Consider the following 19,220-nt stretch of genomic DNA (forward strand, 5'->3'; position numbering starts at 1 on the left):
TTCATCTCTTTGCTTTAATCATTTTCTTCAGTTTGTCAATTTCAGTTTTTTTCTTGCAAGCTATCAACATGTCATCAACATAAAGCAAGAGATATATATAATAATCACTTGGTAACTTCATGAAGTATACACAACTATCATTATTACTCCTTGAATAGTCACATTTATTATCAAAGTTCCTATACCATTGCCTAGATGCATGCCTCAAACCATATAGAGCTTTCTTAGGTGACATGCTTGCTCCCTTCAATGTTTAACCTTATAGCCTTTTAGTTGTTCCATGAGAATCTTTTCTTCTAGTTGTGTCAAGTTTTTCCAACTCAAGATCCTTTTGAGCTACAATTGACAACAAGATTAGAATGGAACTATGTTGCACAACAAGTGAGAAAAACACATGGATATCAACTCCCTCTTTCTATGTGAACCCCTTAGCCACAAATCTCGCTTTGATCCTTGGTGGTTCCACTTGAGAAATGCATTCCTTCCTATTAAACACCCATTTGCAGCCAACAACTCTTGCTCTCCAGGTTTGTCAACCAACTACTATGTTTGATTCTTATGAAAATTAGTCATTTTTTTCATCCATTATAGTCTTCCATTTATCACAATATTTCAATTTTAAGGCTTCTTAGTATGACTATGGATTTCCAAAACTGGGATCTTCTACAACTTCTAATGCATAAGCAACTACATGAGCAAATCCATATCTCACAAAGGCTTTGATCTGTCTCCTTTCTTTATCCCTGATTAACTAATGTTTTTGAAACTCCTCTTCTTGTACCAGTATGAATTCTTCATGTGCCATGTCCTCATTATCATCCATAAAAAAATTTATTTCTGGATGTTGAATTTCAGTGAAACTCCATCTCTAACTGAGTAGTATTTTGGTCTGATGGATTTTTAGCATATGTCTTCTCCATATACATCTCTAAATATTACATCTCTCCTCACAAAACATTTGGAACCAATTCCATCTGAATAGCACAATTTAAAAGCCCCTTGACACCATCTGCATAGCCAACAAAGATACATTTTAAGGCCCAGGGTTCTAACTTGCCTTATTTAACATGTGCATAAGCCACACATCCAAACACCTTTAAATGGTCATAATTTAAAGCAACACCACACCAAATTTCTTCTAGTGTCTTAAACCTAATTGTAGTTTAGGGACTCATGTTAACTAGATAAGCTGCTGTCCAAATTTTTTTAAGGGTATTTGCATAAGATAACATGCATCTTACTCTCTTTAAAAGAGTTCTATTCATCATTTCATCAATTCTATTTCATTAAGGGAATTCCCAATCATTATTAGTTCTTAAGTACTTGACTTTTCTACCAATTTGAACCTCCATCATTTTTTTCCTTTACTTAAACTTTAGAAAAGCTTAATCTTCTGACTTCAAAATGTAAATCCAAAATTTTTGTAGAAAAATCATCAATGATTGACAATGAAGTACCTATCTCCACCAAAAGATTCACGTCTTAAGGGAGTCCACATGCATAATATTCATAGAATTCAAGTTTTCCTAACCTATCTCAATACAACAAGCTTTGTTCCTCCAGTTCTTGTAGTCGTCTGTTGCTAATATGTGCACACCTTGGTGCCAAATTTGAGCTTTCTAAACATCAATACTAGTAGTTTCTATTGAAACACCAATCATGGTACTACCCTGGAAGATATAAAGTCCATTTTCCTTTATACCTTTCATAATTGCCAAAGAGCCTCTTGTGACTTCTAAAACTCCACCTAAGGCCTTATAATTGTAACCATCAAAATTCAAAGTCCAAGGGAAATTAAATTTCTCTTTAGCTCTAGGATGTACTTGACATTTTCTAGCACTCTCTTAGTTCCATCATGCATATTGATTCTCATTGAACCATAACTAAGAACCTTACATGATTTGTTATTTTCGAGAAGAACTAGACAACCATCGATTTTTGAATTCTTCAAACCAATCCTTATTGGGAGTCATATGAAAAGTGCAAATGGAATCAAGTGTCCACTGCTCTTCTGAGTTTGAGGTTGCAACTATAAGTACATTAGAACTTTCATAGCCATATTCTATCATAGCATCACCACCCTTTGTGTCATCAGTGTTCTTCTGTTTCTATTTCCTTTTAGGATAGAACTTTTGGATATGGCCTTCTTCATGACAATAGTAGCATATAATTGTTCTCTGTCCAAACCTTGAGTTTGAATAAGATTTACCTCTGCCTTTATGCTATCTATCTATTGATCTGTCTCTGATATTTAGACTTTCACCACTACCACTTCCATTTCCTTTTGTTTTCGATTCCATCTTTAACTCCCAAGAACAAAGTGTTGTAGTCACTTCATAAATAGTTATTATTGTTCTACCAAACTTTATGCCAGATCTAACTTCTCTATAGGAATCTACCAATGAGTTTAGAAAGATTGCCTAACTTTCATCACCAATTTTCTCATCATTAATTAAAACCACGGTAATGGCATTTTTCTAGAAGTCCTCTAGGTTTATTCTAAACTATTCGTTGTATCCATCTTAAAACCAAAGAAGTTTGCCTTAAGAAAAATCCTATTTATCAAAGATTTGGTTAAATAAAGCTCTTCAAGTTTCTTCCATACTTTGAGTACAGTAACTTCTCCATATATCTATCTCAGCATATTATCAGCCAATGAAGAACATGATCAAATATGCTGATTCTTGTAGTTCTGCCTTTGCTTATTTTTCATGAATTAAGAAATGTTTTGGGATTTCCAAGAGCCTTATGAAGATTCAGATGCACCAATAAGCTTTCATCTTCTTCCTCCAATATCCAAAATCTTCCATGCCAACAAAAAGGCCTATATTAAACTTCATGCTTCCCATACCTCAATTTTGTTTAAATGGAGGATCTTAAACCAAGTGCTCTAATACCGGACTGTAGAGGATTTCTAAACTATCTGATACTTTTAAAAGTTGACTTTCAACTGCTTAAATGACAAACAAGTAGCACATTGATTTCCATCAAATATAAGCTGAAAAATAGATACCAGCATACCTAAACTTAATAGGAAAATAGGTGAGAAGGATAGATAAAGAACACAAGTATTTAATGTGATTCAACTACAAATAACCTACATTCACAATCCCATAAAGGAGAGTTCAGATTTCATTGATCAAGAGAAGGACATAAGCATCTCATACGCTTTCTTTGTTCTTGGAACAAGAATAGATAACTTTTTCTTTTTTTATCTTTAAAAGTGCTATCCTTTTTCTTAATCATTAAGAGTACTCCCACACACCTCACACACATGGCTATTTGGGATCCAAAGAAAAGATAATTTAACTATTAACATGCTATAAAGCATCTCATGTGCAAGCTGGTTATAAGACCAACAACATGTCATTTAAAGTAATGCCCACTCATCTCTTTACTAATTGATAAATGCCACATTAGCTCACATTAGTTAACTTTCTTATAGCATCAACCCTCATGTAAGTCATACTGAATTTTATGTAATTTAGTTGATTACCTTTGAATCTCATTAAGGACTGAACTGCACTCAATTTATATACTAACTCAGCATAAGTTCATGAATGCCAATCACTTCCTTACCTAATTTTCACATGTCTCATTTTCACACAAGTAATTGTGATTAAAATGATTGGTATAGTTTTCTCAAGCTTTCTTAAATATTATTCCTTTGATTATTTTCATGCATTGTCCACAAAATAGTTGACTTTTTTATTTATGTATTGTCAAAAGCTTGTTACAATACGAAACATTAAACAAAGCAAAGAATGCTATAGGCAATTTTGGTGCATATTATGTATGGACAAAATGAAAAAGAACTTACTCTTTAGATTATAACTAGGTAGACTAAAAATGTACTTAAATTCATATTACTTGGAAAATTCAAGTTTGGTGGCTTTGATTTTTCAGCATTTTAAAAAATCTTCTCTTTTTATGTGCCTAAAAATTACTAGGCTCTCCTTTCATTTTAATAGTATATATAATAATATAAAAAAGTGTTGGGCGCCAGGTGCTCATTTTTTTATATGTTTTTCTCCTGCTCAAAGTTCAAGAAGACAAATTTACAATCTTATATTTGGTCCTATCAACATAGACAAAATCCGAAATCCTTCTCTTTTGTAGGTGATATGATGGGAGCTGCCATATATGTTTACAGACACGTGACATGTTGTTACTTAAAGATAAGATCATCGGCATCATGAGCTAGAAAACAACTTATGATCTCCATTCTTCTTAATTAACTATTGATCTATTGGTAAAGTATAGGTTCATAATATAATTATATATGGTTTAGATGCAAAATCACAAGGCAGAATTTGGTACTTTTTACTATTTTTAAGTAGGTTGAAGTCTAAAATGATACCTGCATGTGACTTCATGATCACAAACACTTTAGAAACTCCATTCCATCTTCATATTCATAAGTACTATGCTTATGAAATTTAGCTTAATTAATTGAATAATATGTTAAAGTGCCAATTAATAGTAAGGGGCTTAGGTAGATGAAAGGACTTAGATAAACATAACATCCTATTAACTCTATTCTATAATATATATAACCAAGTGACATTATATTACAAATCCCCAAGAGCAATGCAGGCCAAAATATTTTGGCATGTTGTCTATGTTAATCATTCTCCAATGAGGTGAGAAATGCCTAAACAACCTTAAACAAAAGCACAAAAATTGTCTCAAAGAAATACATTTGATCACTTTTAACAAGACAACATTAAGCCTCGTAAAAGCAAAGAATGAGTTATAAAGAATATTTTTAAGCAAATTCAGTAGGGCATTTTCTTTTCTAACAATGGATGACATTTGCCATAAGTGTATCTTGATGATGGTGTAATTAGTTTACAAAGGTTTATTTATTCAATACGCATATAATTCCTCTTGAAGCTAAATTCAATATTAATCTAACTCAAAACAGATACAAATGAAGAAAGAACACACAATTTACATGGTTTGATCTAGAATTGACCTACATCCTTGGTGAACTCCATCTAAGAAGTTCTTGCACTATGAATAAAGATTAATACACCATTATAGCAATCTCTCTTTAACCCAAAAAACCAACCTAGAAAACCCTTTTACAACCTCTCTCTATCTCACAAACCACTCACTCAGAATGATCCTAATCAATACAAAGAGATAAAGAAAAACAATAAGCAAAAGGTTAAAAGAAGAAAGAGAAAAACAAGAAGAACAATGGCCTTTGATAAAAAACTGGTGGTTTCTGTTATAGCTATTTTGTTTTTGCAGTCATGCCTCTTTAATAAGCTTCCAAACAAGCAAAATCGATTCTTATTGAGCCATCTTCAAAAGTGTAGCTCCATTTAAGCATCTATACAACTCTTTCAAATAGAACAACAATGTTTAAGAGCTAAAGCTTATATATATATATATATATATAATAGCTAGGTGTTATTGACCTTAGCCTTTATTTGGACAATAGACGCAGCATACTCCACCTTGATCCTAATGAGAGAAAAAACTCTATGCGAGATTTCTTGGACTTCTCAGTTCACTAACTTTATCTATCAGCCAGGATTAATTATGAGTAAACTTTTGCAAGTTTTAAGTTAGCTAACTGGAAGAACTTTTGTTCCCATATTTGTCGGGTTGTATGCTGTTGCAATATTCTCCAAGCCAATAATTCCATCATTCATAGCATCCTTGTGAAATGGTACTTCGCATCAATATCTTTTTTTTTTTTTATCAAGATATGCTAGATTTTTATATAGGTGAATTGAGATTTAACTGTCTAAATATACCATAACTGCTTTCTCTAAAAGCTTCAATTCTAGCCGCAAACCCTTCAACCATAAAGCTTTTTTCATAGCTTTTGTAGTTGCTATATATTCTATGTCGGTTGAAGATAAGGTTACTCTTGATTGCAGTTAGGACTTCCAATGGATACAAGTGTTGCAAAGTGTAAACACATAAGAACTAGCTGATCTTCTCCTATCTCCATCACCTGTATAGTCTAAACCGACATAGCCTTTAGGAGCAACACATTATTTAGAGTGATTATACCTTAAACCAACTTCAAAAGATCCTTTAACATATCTCAGAAGCCATTGAAGAGCTTTCCAGTACTCTTTTCCTAGATTCGCAATATACCTACTAAGAATACTGATTGCATGAGCAAGATCTGGGCTTATACATATCATAATATACATGGCAGACCCTATTGCATTTGCAAATGGCACATTACAAATGTTTTCTTTTGCTTCTTCGATCTAAGGACACAAATTAGCAGATAAGTTGTAGCAATTACCAAAGGGTACATTTGCTGGAATTGTAGTACTCATTGAAAAGCTAATTCTTCAATTCATCCTTTTCAATGTTCATGCCTCAAATTTTCTTAGCTAGTTCAAGTTCCTTCATGTTAAATTCTACCTTCAATACATCCCTTATGATTTAGATATGCTTCATGTTTGACTAGTCAACAACATATCATCTACATATAAAAGTAAATACACTGACTCATGATAGTTTTCACCTTTATAATATAAACATCTATCATATTGCCTCTCTTAAATCCAACATTTAACAATACGTATCAAATCTCTTATATCTCTGCCTTGGAGATTGCTTCAAACCATATAATGATCTTTTAAAAAAAAAACATCTTTTTATTTGAGTTTTAGACCTTAAAACCTTTAGATTGCTTCATATATATATATAATCTCTTCAAGTTCACCATGCAAAAAAGATGCTTTTACATCAAGTTGTTCAAACTCCCAGTTGAAATAAGAAACTAATGAGAGAATTGTTTTAACAGTTGTGTACTTTACCATTGAAGAGAAAATGCCAGTATAATCTACCCCTTGTACTTGCATGAATCCTTTGGCAACAAATCTTTCCTTGAATATGACTAAATTTGTACTTGAAATTCCCTCTTTCACTTTAAACGTCTACTTACAGTCAGCTACCTTTTGAGTTGTGGGCTTAGGAAGTAATGCCCAAGTTTTATTTTTGTGTAAAGAGTCCGATTTTTCTAACATACCAATATACCATAATTTTGAACATTTACTCTTCATTGCTTTAGAATAGGCCTTTGACTTTTGATCTAAAAATTCCTAAAAATATATTAGAGCAAACATAGTGGAGTTAGAGGAATTAAATTTGATTCAAGGCTTAACCACTCTCTTGTATGTCTCTTGCCAACTAGTAATTCTATAGAGGATTGATATGTTCAAAAGTTGTCTCCTCTTCATTTTCTTAATCCGATTGTTCTTCTAGAGATTTGGAAAATTGAATTTCAGCTTCAGTTTCTACTTAAGTTGTCTGGTCATCATCTAGTTTGACAACTGGCTCCACCTCAAACTGAATTTACTTGTCTTTGGTGGTAACTTTTATCCTGCATCTTTATCACTCAAGCAAGCCATAGTACTTTCATTAAAGATTATGTCCCTACTTATTATGGTTTTAAAACCTTTCAAATCTTTTGCCTATAGTCTATACCCTTTAATTCGTTTAGAATAACCTAGAAACACACACTTTAAAGGTCTAGTTTCAAGTTTTCTTTCACTTTAATCAGCATATGCTACACATCCAAAGGTTTTAAGCCTGATATAATCTATAGGTTTACTTGTACACATCTCTTTAAGCATTTTAAACTCTATGGTAGTTGGTAGGCATTTATTAACCAAATGAATTGCCTCATTACAACTTCTTCCCAAAAAAGTTTTGGTAAACTAGAACTTAATAATATACATCTAACCTTATCTAGTAAAGTCTTGTTTATCCTTTCAGCAACTCCATTTTGCCGAGGGATATAACTAACTGTCTTATGCCTAAGAATTCCAACTTCTTTATAGTAAATGTCAAATTTAAGGTTGCAGAACTCCTATCCATTATATGTTCTTAATACTTTCAATTTTTTTCCCTGTTTGGTTTTGAATTAAAGAGTGCCAATTTTTGAATTTAGCATAAACATCACTTTTATGTTTTAATAGAAAAACTCTAACATTTCTAGAAAAATAATCAACAATTGAAAGAAAATACTTGTTACCTCCATGTGTAGGTGTGCTGGTTGGACCCTAAAGATCTACATGTGCAAAGTCCAATATGGAGGTAGCTTTATGAGATCTAAGTTTGAAGCTTAGTCTATGTTACTTCCCCAATATGCAATGGTCAGAAAATTCCATCTTGCTAATTTTGTTCTTACCAAACAACCTTTGCTTATTGAGTAATAGAAAACCTTTTTCACTGATATCAACCAATATTCTATGCTAAAGTTAGGTTTCATCTTGACTTGATGGTATAGTTGTTGTATTGATTCTAGTTACTATTTTCCCTCACAAAACATATAGCCCATTCTTCTTAATTCCTTTCATGACAGTAAGCATACCTTTACTAATCCTCATTGATCCATTTTCTTATTCATAACAGTAATTAGATTCATCTAAAACCTCTAATGAAATGACGTTTTGTTGCAACTTTGGATCAAATCTAACATTGCTCAAAGTTCTTGTTACTACATCACTCATTTTGTTTGAGATATCTCCAATACCAGCCACATTGCATGCTTGATTATTCCTTAGCAGAACCTGACTACCATTTAAGTTTTTGAAATTTCTAAACCAATCTTGTCTTAGACACATGTAGAAGGTACATCCTGATACGAACCTAGGTCAACACAAGTCTAAACCCATATTATATTAGCCCGGATCTCAATTAAGTTTAGATTTTAATGGAATGACCTCAAACCTTAACCAACCTTTTGATTAGAAACCTTGGTATAATGAGGACACCACAATAGGTGATGGATATCATATTGATAAGTCAAAACTAAAGCATTCACTCTCTAATGATGTTTTAGGTATTCAAAGAGAACAAAGAGAAATTCAATCTCATAATTAATTTTCTGTATAAAATTCAATCTTGTATTCTCATTGAAAATAACCCCTAAATAGGTAAAAGTCACAAAGCAATAAACCCTAAAAAATAAAGCAAAAACCAGCCAAGCATGCTGTTTCCTAAAGGTGACCTAATTTTCTCTCTCCTTTCCTAATCTAATTTTGATTAATCAATTCATTTATTTTGAATTAGGAATTAATTAATTTACAATGAAAATAGTAAAATAATAATTTTCCTAAACTTATTTTTCCAGAAAATAAATAAATAAAAACCAACTAAAAGACTAATTTCCTAAAATAAAAAGTCAAAAACAAATTAGGAAACTAAATAACTATCTTTTTGACTAAGCTATCTTTGACCAATCTTTGACCAATTTAAGCTCCAAATCAGCTTCCATATGCCTTGTAGGATTCCAAATAGGATTATAATATAGTCCCACATGTTGCCATTGCTTGGATCAAAGAGAAAATGCCAACTCAATGAAATATAGTAAAGCTAGTAACAATCAACTTTCTCTCTCATGCGCACAAGCCCTTTTTTATTGCCTTTGAAGCTGCCTTGACTTGATTGCACAACCTCTTAATGATATTAATTGAACCCATAAATTTTTGGAACTATTTCTTGCTGCTCGAAGCCCATAATTGCAAAAAAACAGCTACCTGGGTCCGTATCGGCCTCCACCACTCAGATACTTAAAACGAGCTTTGCATCTTTAGGTATTGGCAAGCCCTTTTGAGAATGGATTGCCCCCTGTATAAAGGCATCCAGATTGTTCTTGAATCTCATAGCTTGAGCTCTAGTGATTGACCCAGTCTTCATCCATATCAGGTCAACACCCCAGCAGGTTGTTGGTTGTGCAGGCACAGGCGGATTCTCATCATTCCCCTCCTCTTGAAAAGGATTTGCCCTCAAATTAAAATCAACACCTACAGCACAAAGGAGACAATTCAGCAACATTAAATGTGCCACTAACATTATACTCACCCTGCAAATCAAATTTGTAAGCATTGTCATTTATCTAGTCCAAAACTTGAAAAGGTCCATCTTCACAGGGCATAAGCTTGGACTTCCTTTGTTCGGGAAATCTCTCTTTCCGTAAATGCAACCAAACTCAATCTCCTGGGTCGAACGCTATCACAACAAATCCTAGAAATACAAGTTTATTTTGGCAAAAATCAAGTTCATCAAATTCCTGCAAAAGAGAAGATTTAGAATTTGGCAATTCAAGTTATTCAAGGTTAGTTTGATCATTATGCATCTTTATAAATCATAACCAGCAATGGTTTCTTATTCAATATTGCTTTATTTACATCACCAAAGCTAAGATAAAAAAAATTTTATTTTTCTTCTCTTTTCTTTCTTTTTCTTGTTCACTCTTGGCTTTTTCAATTTCTCTCACACTCTCGGGTTTTGTCCTCACCTTCTCCCTCTCAGCTTTCTCTCTTTCTTTCCCCTCATGTTTGAGTTTAAAACACTTACCTGGTTGGTGTTTCATGGCATTACCCCCTTGGATTGGTGTTGAAGCCGTGGGTGCCACACTTATTCTTTGTTTGAGCTTGTCGGCTTCCTTTCTTTGTTATATTTGAAGTTGGTCTCTAAATACCTCTTTAGGAGTCAATGGTTCCAGCTTGACCTTTTTACCTTTAAATCTAAAAACAATAGCATTCTCTCGGCCATAATGTATAGTATCTTATCAAATTGCCATGGTCTACCAAGTAAAATATGACCCGCAGCATAGGCACAACATCACATAAAACAACATCCACATATTTATCAATGCTGAATTTTACTTTGGCATGTTTAGTTGCTTTCATCTCTCCACTATCATTAAGCCATTGTAATCTATATGGTTCTGGATTTTTAATTGTTGCTAAGCCTAATTTATCAACCACAATAATACTAATCACATTAGCACAACTTCCACTATCAATAATCATACTACAAATCTTACCTTGGATTTCACATCGGGTGTGGAAGATGTTTTCTCTTTGAACTTGATCCTCATCTTTGTATACGATCAAGACTCTCCTAGACACCAAACTTAATTCGGCATTTGAAGCCTTTAAGGTTTCGGTTTCATCTTCAATGTCTTCCTCTTTATGATCGGACTCAATTTTAGCTTCTTTGCTATCGGATTCCAACTCTCCATTGTCCTTTAACACCATGATTCTTCGGTTTGGGCATTGATTGGCAATATGTCCTTGACCCTGGCACTTAAAGTAAACAATATCTCTAGTCCTTGAAGGTTTAGAATCAGATTTACCTTTAGATTTATGTGCTTGAACAAGTTCGGCTTGGTTATCTTCCTTAGTCGAATGGTACTTCCTTCATCTTGATTAGGTTTTAGCCTTGGCTTGAACGTTGGGTTGCTTCTCCAACTAGTTGAATTTGTCCACCCGCTGCTTGAAACTCCTCCAAACCATGAGCTTCCTCTTAAATTGATTTTCAATTTTGATTGCCACATGAAGCATCTCCTCTAATTCGACATATTTTTGAAGTTCCACTTGATTGGCTATTTCACGATTCAAACTACCTAAAAACCTTACCATGGTTGCCTCATGATCCTCATTCATGCTCAATCTCGTCATGAGCATCTCCATCTCCTTAAAATAATCCTCCATGGATCTACTACTTTGTGATAATGAATGTAACCTTTAATGTAGCAACCTATGGTAATGAGTCGGTACAAATCGCTTCCTCATGGCTCCTTTCATTTTTCGCCAAGTAGTAATCAATTCATCACCTACTCTCTTTCGGATACTTTACTCATTAGTCCACCATTGAAGTGCATAATGTCCAAATTCCATTACTGCCACTTTTACCTTTTTAGTCTCTGAATAGTTGTGGCAATCGAAAATCATCTTCATACGCTCCTCCCATTCCAAGTAAGCATCTGTGTCACTTTTTCCCATGAAAGGTGGTATGTTGACCCTAATATTCTCAAGATCATCATCTTCATTCCTTACTAGTCTCCCATGGATTGGCCTTCCTCGAGGTTCAAAAATTTCATCATACCCTTCATCCAAGTCATCTCCAAAATTGCCTTCCCTGAATTCTTCTCTAAGTCACCCTCAGCCTCCTCGACCTCGACCTCAACCTCCATAAGCATAAAACCTTGTATTCGACCCTCCTTGTGATGTTTCTAACTTGTCCATCCTTTGATTTATGTGATCAAATTGAGCATTCATTCACTGTAATTGCTCCAAGACGGGCCTCATATCCGTGTGCTCATCTCTACTCCCCGTAGCTTAAGAATCACCTTTGAATCCTACAGATACTTCTTCATTAATTCTTATTGGTGGATCTCCTCTTCTAACCCTTGAATCTGCCATGTTAGTATGAATAACACAAAAATTAAATAGAACCTTACTAACTGCACTTCCTCATGTGTTTCACTCAAACAAGATCTCGACACTCATGTTTGCACACTAGTTTCGGCTTTTATCCTCTTTTAAGCTCATACTCTCTTGCCTTTTTCCATTCAAAGAATCATCTCAAAGTTCTAATTAAAACACCCACAAAACAAAAATTAGATCACAAGTATGTTTTAATTAAACTTATCAATAAAACAGAAGCAAAAAGCTAATAATACCGAGTAAATTTTTAAACACCTAATTCTCTATTTTTCTAAGCAAAAATAAGGCAATCTAACAAGGTAAATTTCGGAATCAATAAGGAACTGGACCATATGGTAAGAAATTAAGAGTTCAAGAATAAAATTTAGAAAAATAAATTCAAACATAAACAAGAATCAAATCAAACAAAAATATAGGATAGTTGTTGGTTATTGTTCTTTGTAATTCAAGTTTTTGTATCAAATCTTTTAACTAATTTTAATCCAAATAATTTTAGCACTCATAAATACAAATTTCCAGCAGCAAATAAAGTTCCAGAAACTCCAAATAATGAATAAATATACAATAACTCAGCAGCTCCAACAATTTCTTCTTTTCCTTTTTCTTTTTCTTTTTTCGAATATATGAATGCAAATACTTAAGATCAAAACAAAAAATAAAAATCAACAATAAACTAAATTACTAAGAACAATAATGAAAGCAACCAACAAACTAGGAAACAAAAATACAACAAAGCAAAGAAAACCTAATTTAAATAGGAATGAATTTTAATTTTTTTTTATAATATGCAGAACATGTATGATGATAGAAGCAACCTTAACCTAATGCTAAAATTCTAGATTAACATAAAATAAAATAAAGCAAATAAGATAGATCAACCCTAACCATAATTTGGCTCTGATACCAAATGATACGAACCAAGATCAACATGCACCTAAACCTGTAATATATTAGCCCGGATCTCAATTAAGTTCAGATTTTAATGGAATGACCTCAACCCCTAACCAACCTATGATTAGAAACCTTGATATAATGAAGACGCCACAATAGGTGATAGATATCCTATTGACTCTATTGATAAGTCAAAACTAAAACACTCACTCTCTAATAATGTTTTAGGTGTTCAAAGAGAACAAAGAGAAATTCAATCTAATAGTAATTTTTTGTATAAAATTCAAGCTTGTATTCTCATTGAAAAATAACCCTTAAATAGGTAAAAATCAGAAAGCAATAAACCCTAAAAAATAAAGCAAAAACCAACCAAGCCTAATGTTTCCTAAAGGTGGCCGAATTTTCTCTCTCCTTTCCTAATCTAATTTTGATTAATTAATTCTTTTTATTTTGAATTAGGAATTGATTAATTTACCATGAAAATAATAAAATAATAAATGTCCTAAACTTATTTTTCCTGCAAATAAATAAATAAAAATCAACTAAACGACTAATTTTCTAAAACAAAAAGTCAAAAACAAATTAGGAAACTAAATAACTATCTTTTTTACTAAGCTGTCTTTGACCAATCTTTGACCAATTTAAGCTCCAAATCAGCTTCCATATGCCTTTTAGGATGTCAAATAGGATTATCATTGAGTCCCACACGTTGCCCTTGCTTGGATCAAAGAGAAAATACAAACTCAGTGAAATGCAGTAAAGCCAACAACAAAATACAGTAAAACCGGCCAACTTTCTCTCTCATGCGCACAAGCCTTTTTTGATTGTTTTTGAAGCTTTCTTGACTTGATTCCATGACCCCTTAATGATATTCATTGAACCCATAAAGTTTTGGAACCATTTCTTACTGTCCGTAGTCCATCATTGTACGAAAACAGTTACCTAGGTCCATATCTGTCTCCACCACTCGGATGCTTAAAACGGGCTTTGTATCTTCAGGTATTGACAAACCCTTTTGAGAATGGATTTCCTCCTATATAAAGGCAGTAAGGTTGTCCTTGAATCTCTTAGCTTGAGCTCTAGTGATTGGCCCGGTGTTCATTCATATCAGGTCAGCATTCCAGCGGGTTGTCGGGTTGTGCTTATCACATCCAAAATCAAAGATCCGTTCATAGCTTTTTTGATCCATTGAGACAGTTAAGAATTCTCCTATATCATCTTCATTACTCACTACAACAACATTACCATTCTCTGAATGCTTCTCTCTATTTTCTTCATTTACTCTTTTGTAGCAATTTTTAATGAGATGACCTTCTTTCTAGAAATTATAATATTTCCTTCCTCCAATCCTTAACTTAGATCTAGACTTTTCTCTGAAGTTATTATAGCTTCTTGAATTTTTAATTTGATTAGTTCCTGTAGTAACTAGACCTTCTCCACTAGTTTTTCCTGCCTATCAATCTTAAACCCTAATTCTTTTGATCTCAAAGAACTTATGACAGTATCAGTGGTCAAAATCTCTCTTCCACATTTAACAGCATTTTTAATATCCTTGTAATTGTTAGAAAGAGAATTTAACACAATCACAGTATGATGTTCGTCAATAAATTTCTTAGTGGAATTAGCTAATCCAAACCCAATTTGTTAAATTGATCAAAATTCTCATCTAAATCCTTTGCAAGATTCATCTTGAAACCAAAGAATTTTTCCAGCAAATATATTTTATGTGGTAGAGATTTTACCAAACAAAATTGCTTTAATTTAAGAATTATTTACCTTCCTTAATATATTGTCACATAGATGTAAAATGATTATTGCTATAGGCAATTTCATCCATATCCTTCCTTTGCTCTTCAATGAAATTTTCCTAGAAATATCCATCAATTACTTTGGCAAATTTCTATCGCACTAGAATTGCCCTCATCTTTTGCTTCCATAAAAGGAAATCTCCTTTTCCATTGAAGACTTCTAACTCTACCTTTGACCCCATTCAATATTTTGGTTCTTGGCTCAGGAGTTTCTTTAAACAAATAATAAACTTCTTCTTGTGAATTAAGTATATATGAACACTCTGATACCACTATTGGAACCTAATTCAGTAATAATCTAACTCAAAACATATACAAAGGAAGAAAGAACACATAAATTTACAAGCATGGTCCAGAATTGACCTACATCTTCGATGAACTCCATCAAAAATTTTTGCACTATGAACAAAGATTTAGACGCTATTGTAGTAATTTCTCTTGGTTTATAAAGAATATCTAAACCCAAAAAACCAACCCAAAAACCCCTTTTACAGCCTCTTTCTATCTCACAAATCACCCACTCAAAATGATCCTAATTTATTGAGAGAAAGAGAAAAACAATCCGTACTAGATTACAATAAAAAAGAGTAAAATAAGAAGAACAATGGCGTTCAATCGAAAACTAGTGGCTTCTCTTACAGCTTTTCTGTTTTTGCAATCACGCCTCTTTTATAAACTTCCAAGAAAGCAAATTTGATGAGTTAGCTCCAAAAAGAACAACTCCATTTAAGCATCTATTCAACTCTTTCATGTAAAATGTCATCCTTTAATAGCTAAAGCTTATATACATATAACAGCTAGGTGTTTTTAACCTTAGCCTCTATTTACATAACCTTCTATATCTTTTTTGTATAAATATATTGTTTATATAAACAACTAATGAGCATAAAATTTGAAAGGAAACTAAGTACCAAATATGCCATAGGTAGCCCTAATCTATAAGTTAACTAAAAGTACACGTCTCCAAAATGTTCATATAGATTATGAACTTGGCCATCCTATGGGCAAGCATCCAACCTCAAAATTGTTTGTGGTGGAACCAGGATGAGATTTCCTAGATTTATGAAGCTCAAATTCTTTGCATTAAAGATACAATAATACGAAAACTCAAATCCCTAGTTACGTAGTTACAATTGCCTCTACATACAAGAAAAGTGGAATAAGTATTACTTCAAACCATAAAAAGACAAAGACAACACTAAGACAATTCTCTATTAAGAGAGAGTTCCTAGTCATTCAACAAGAAAAACCTCTAATGCCTTTCTTATGTCCTAATATATAATTGATATCGATGGTTAATTGAATTTTTTAAACATGATTGGAATTTTTTTTTTATTGGAATCTTTTTCTCCTATGTGACAATTGATAAAACTACCACATAAGACGTGATGTAGGAAGTCGTAAAAGAAAAAACAGTAGGATTACTAAAATTGAGTTTGTCAAGTGATTTCAAAACCAACTAATCTAGTTCCATTAGAAAACACAAGCTCAAAAAGCCTACATGTCCATGCATGGCAAAAAATCAAGACCGACTTGGGCTTTGGGATGACCAAGCTTTTAGACAGGCTCAAATGGATGAAAGGCACCGTTCTAGCTAATGGCTACTTATTCAGTTGCTTATGAGGCAAGACTTGACAACAAAAGAAGAAATAACTAACTAAACGTGTGACACGGTGCAAGAAGACGAAGAAGCTTTCCTTCAAATTTGAAGGGTGTTTGCTCTAATTCTTCTCGGACAAAGAGGAAGCTTTCCTTCCGTAATAAACAGTCTCGAACCAACTGTTCCTTGTCCATAGTAGCTTCTTCTTATTATTATCATCTGCATTCTCTGCCCCGTGACAGTTCAAAAAAGAAAATGAGAAGTTGTTATTTATAACTTGTCAAATAGATGAAATGAAAATATATATATATATATACATACAAACAATTTTCAAAGAGGCTAGCATATTTTGGTTATCTATGGCAAAGTTAGAACAAAAAGATCAAAGATTGATCAAGAAGCTATTTTTGTATTATTGGTTTCTCCATCTTTTAGTCTCGTAACCACACCATTTATCATCCTACATAATTTTAAGGATTAAGTGGTATATCATCCCTCATGTAATTAATACTGAATTTTATGTGAATTAGTTCATTATCTTTGAATTTCATCAGAGAACTAAACAACACTCAATATATTATTCAACATAAGTTCTTGAATGCCAAGCACTTCGTTATCTGACTTCCACATATTGCATTTTCACATGAATAGTTGAGTATTCCTTTGATTGGTCCATTTTTGTCAAGCTTTCTTAAATATTATTCCTTTGACTGTTTCCCCGCATTGCACACCAAGTAGCTGATTATATTAATTTATTATTAAGTGCTTTTTACATTAGAAAACATTAAACATGTTCTAGGCAATTCAAGTGCATGTAATGTATGGACAAAATGGTACTCTTTAGATTATAACAAGGCAGATTAAAAAAGTACTTAAATTTATGACAATAATTTCTATGTTGAATCAGTATAGAAATTGAGAGAAGGCTATAAAAGAACAAGAAAATTATTTAATGTGGAAAAATACTTCTTCATTGAATACTGAACTAGTACATATAGAAGACTTTAGTTACCAAGATAAAGATAACATGTCTATTCATAATTATCTATACTAAACAACCTGATTACAACAAATAACTATATATCACGTGAGGGGAGATGACTCATTATGCCCCCGCAAGATTATTGAGCATTTACAAACATTAATCTGGGACCTGTTAGAAATAAATGGCGATCTAGGCAATGGCTTAGTGAGAATATCAGCAAGTTGATCACAACTGCTCACATGAGCAACACGCAAATAGCCAGATGCTACTCGTTCACGCACAAAATGTAAGTCAACGTCAACATGCTTCATCTTAGAATGAAAAACTGGATTTGAGCAAAGTTAAATGGCTCCCAAGTTATCACAATAAACCACCAATGAGGTTGTCAATCTAATACCAAGTTCCTTGAGCAAAGATTCAAGCCAACAGATCTCCGCAATGACATTTGCTACGGCTAGATACTCAACTTCTGTGGAAGATCTAGAAACTAATTTTTGTTTCTTTGATGTCCAAGATATAGGGTTAGCACCAAGAAACACAATATAGTCAGTGGTGGAGCATCTGTCATCCTTGTCCCCAGCCCAATCGACATTCGAAAATGGATGTAAAACCATAGGTGAAGAACGACGAAGAAATAAGCCATGATCACTCGTACCTTTTAAGTAGCGTAATAGTCGTTTGACAACACTCCAATGCACATCAGTTGGAGAATGCATGAATTTGGCAAGCTTGTTCACTAAGAAGGCTATGTCAGGCCGAGTTATGGATAAGTATTGTAAACTACCGACTATTTTTCGAAAATCAGTGGGACTATCCAGCTTCTTTCCAACATGAATAGAGAGAGAAGTTGAAACGGATAGTGGTGTAGAGACATCCCGTGCTTCTGCCATATTAGTTTTATCCAATAAATCTGCAAGATATTTATGTGAGAAAGAAGAATACCAAATTTAGAAGGTAGGACTTCCACTCCCAAAAAATAGTGTAGATCATCGAGATCTTTAAGAGAGAATTTGCTTGAGAGTGTTTGAATAAATTGGTACAGAAAATTATTGTTTTTTCCTGTTAAGATAATATCATCCACATAGACAAGAAGATACAGAGTGTTGCCATTTCTGGTATAGAAAAATAAAGAAGTGTCAGAGTGAGAATTCTTGAACCCAAAGTGAAGTAGAAATCTTTCAGGGCATTGTACCATGTCCGAGGAGACTGTTTGAGACCATAGATCGCTTTGTTGAGTCGACAAACATACGAAGGTTTTGTAGAGTCTACAAAACTAACGGGTTGTTCCATGAAAACCTCCTCATCCAAATTTCCGTTCAAGAATGCACTATTGACATCGAGCTGTTTAATAAGCTAATTATTAGTGAGAGTAAGGCTTAAAACAACCCTAATGGTGGCGGGCTTTATTACAGGATTGAAGGTTTCAGTATAATCTAGGCTAGGATGCTTAGTGAATCCTTTGGCAACCAACCTAGCTTTGATCCTCTCAACTGATCCATCTGGGTTACGCTTAATGCAAAAAATCCATTTACTTCCCACCACATTTTGATGAGGCAATGAAGGTACAAGATTCCATGTATTATTTTGAAGCAGGACATGATATTCTTTGGTCATGGCTTCACACCAAGCAGGTATGGACAATGCCTTTGTTGTGGTTCATGGTTCTTCATTTAGGAAAGAAGAGTCTTTTGTAGCAAGATAAAAATGTACTTTGG

The sequence above is a fragment of the Ziziphus jujuba genome, chromosome 1 (genome assembly GCF_031755915.1).
Source record: "Ziziphus jujuba cultivar Dongzao chromosome 1, ASM3175591v1".
Classification (NCBI taxonomy): domain Eukaryota; kingdom Viridiplantae; phylum Streptophyta; class Magnoliopsida; order Rosales; family Rhamnaceae; genus Ziziphus; species Ziziphus jujuba.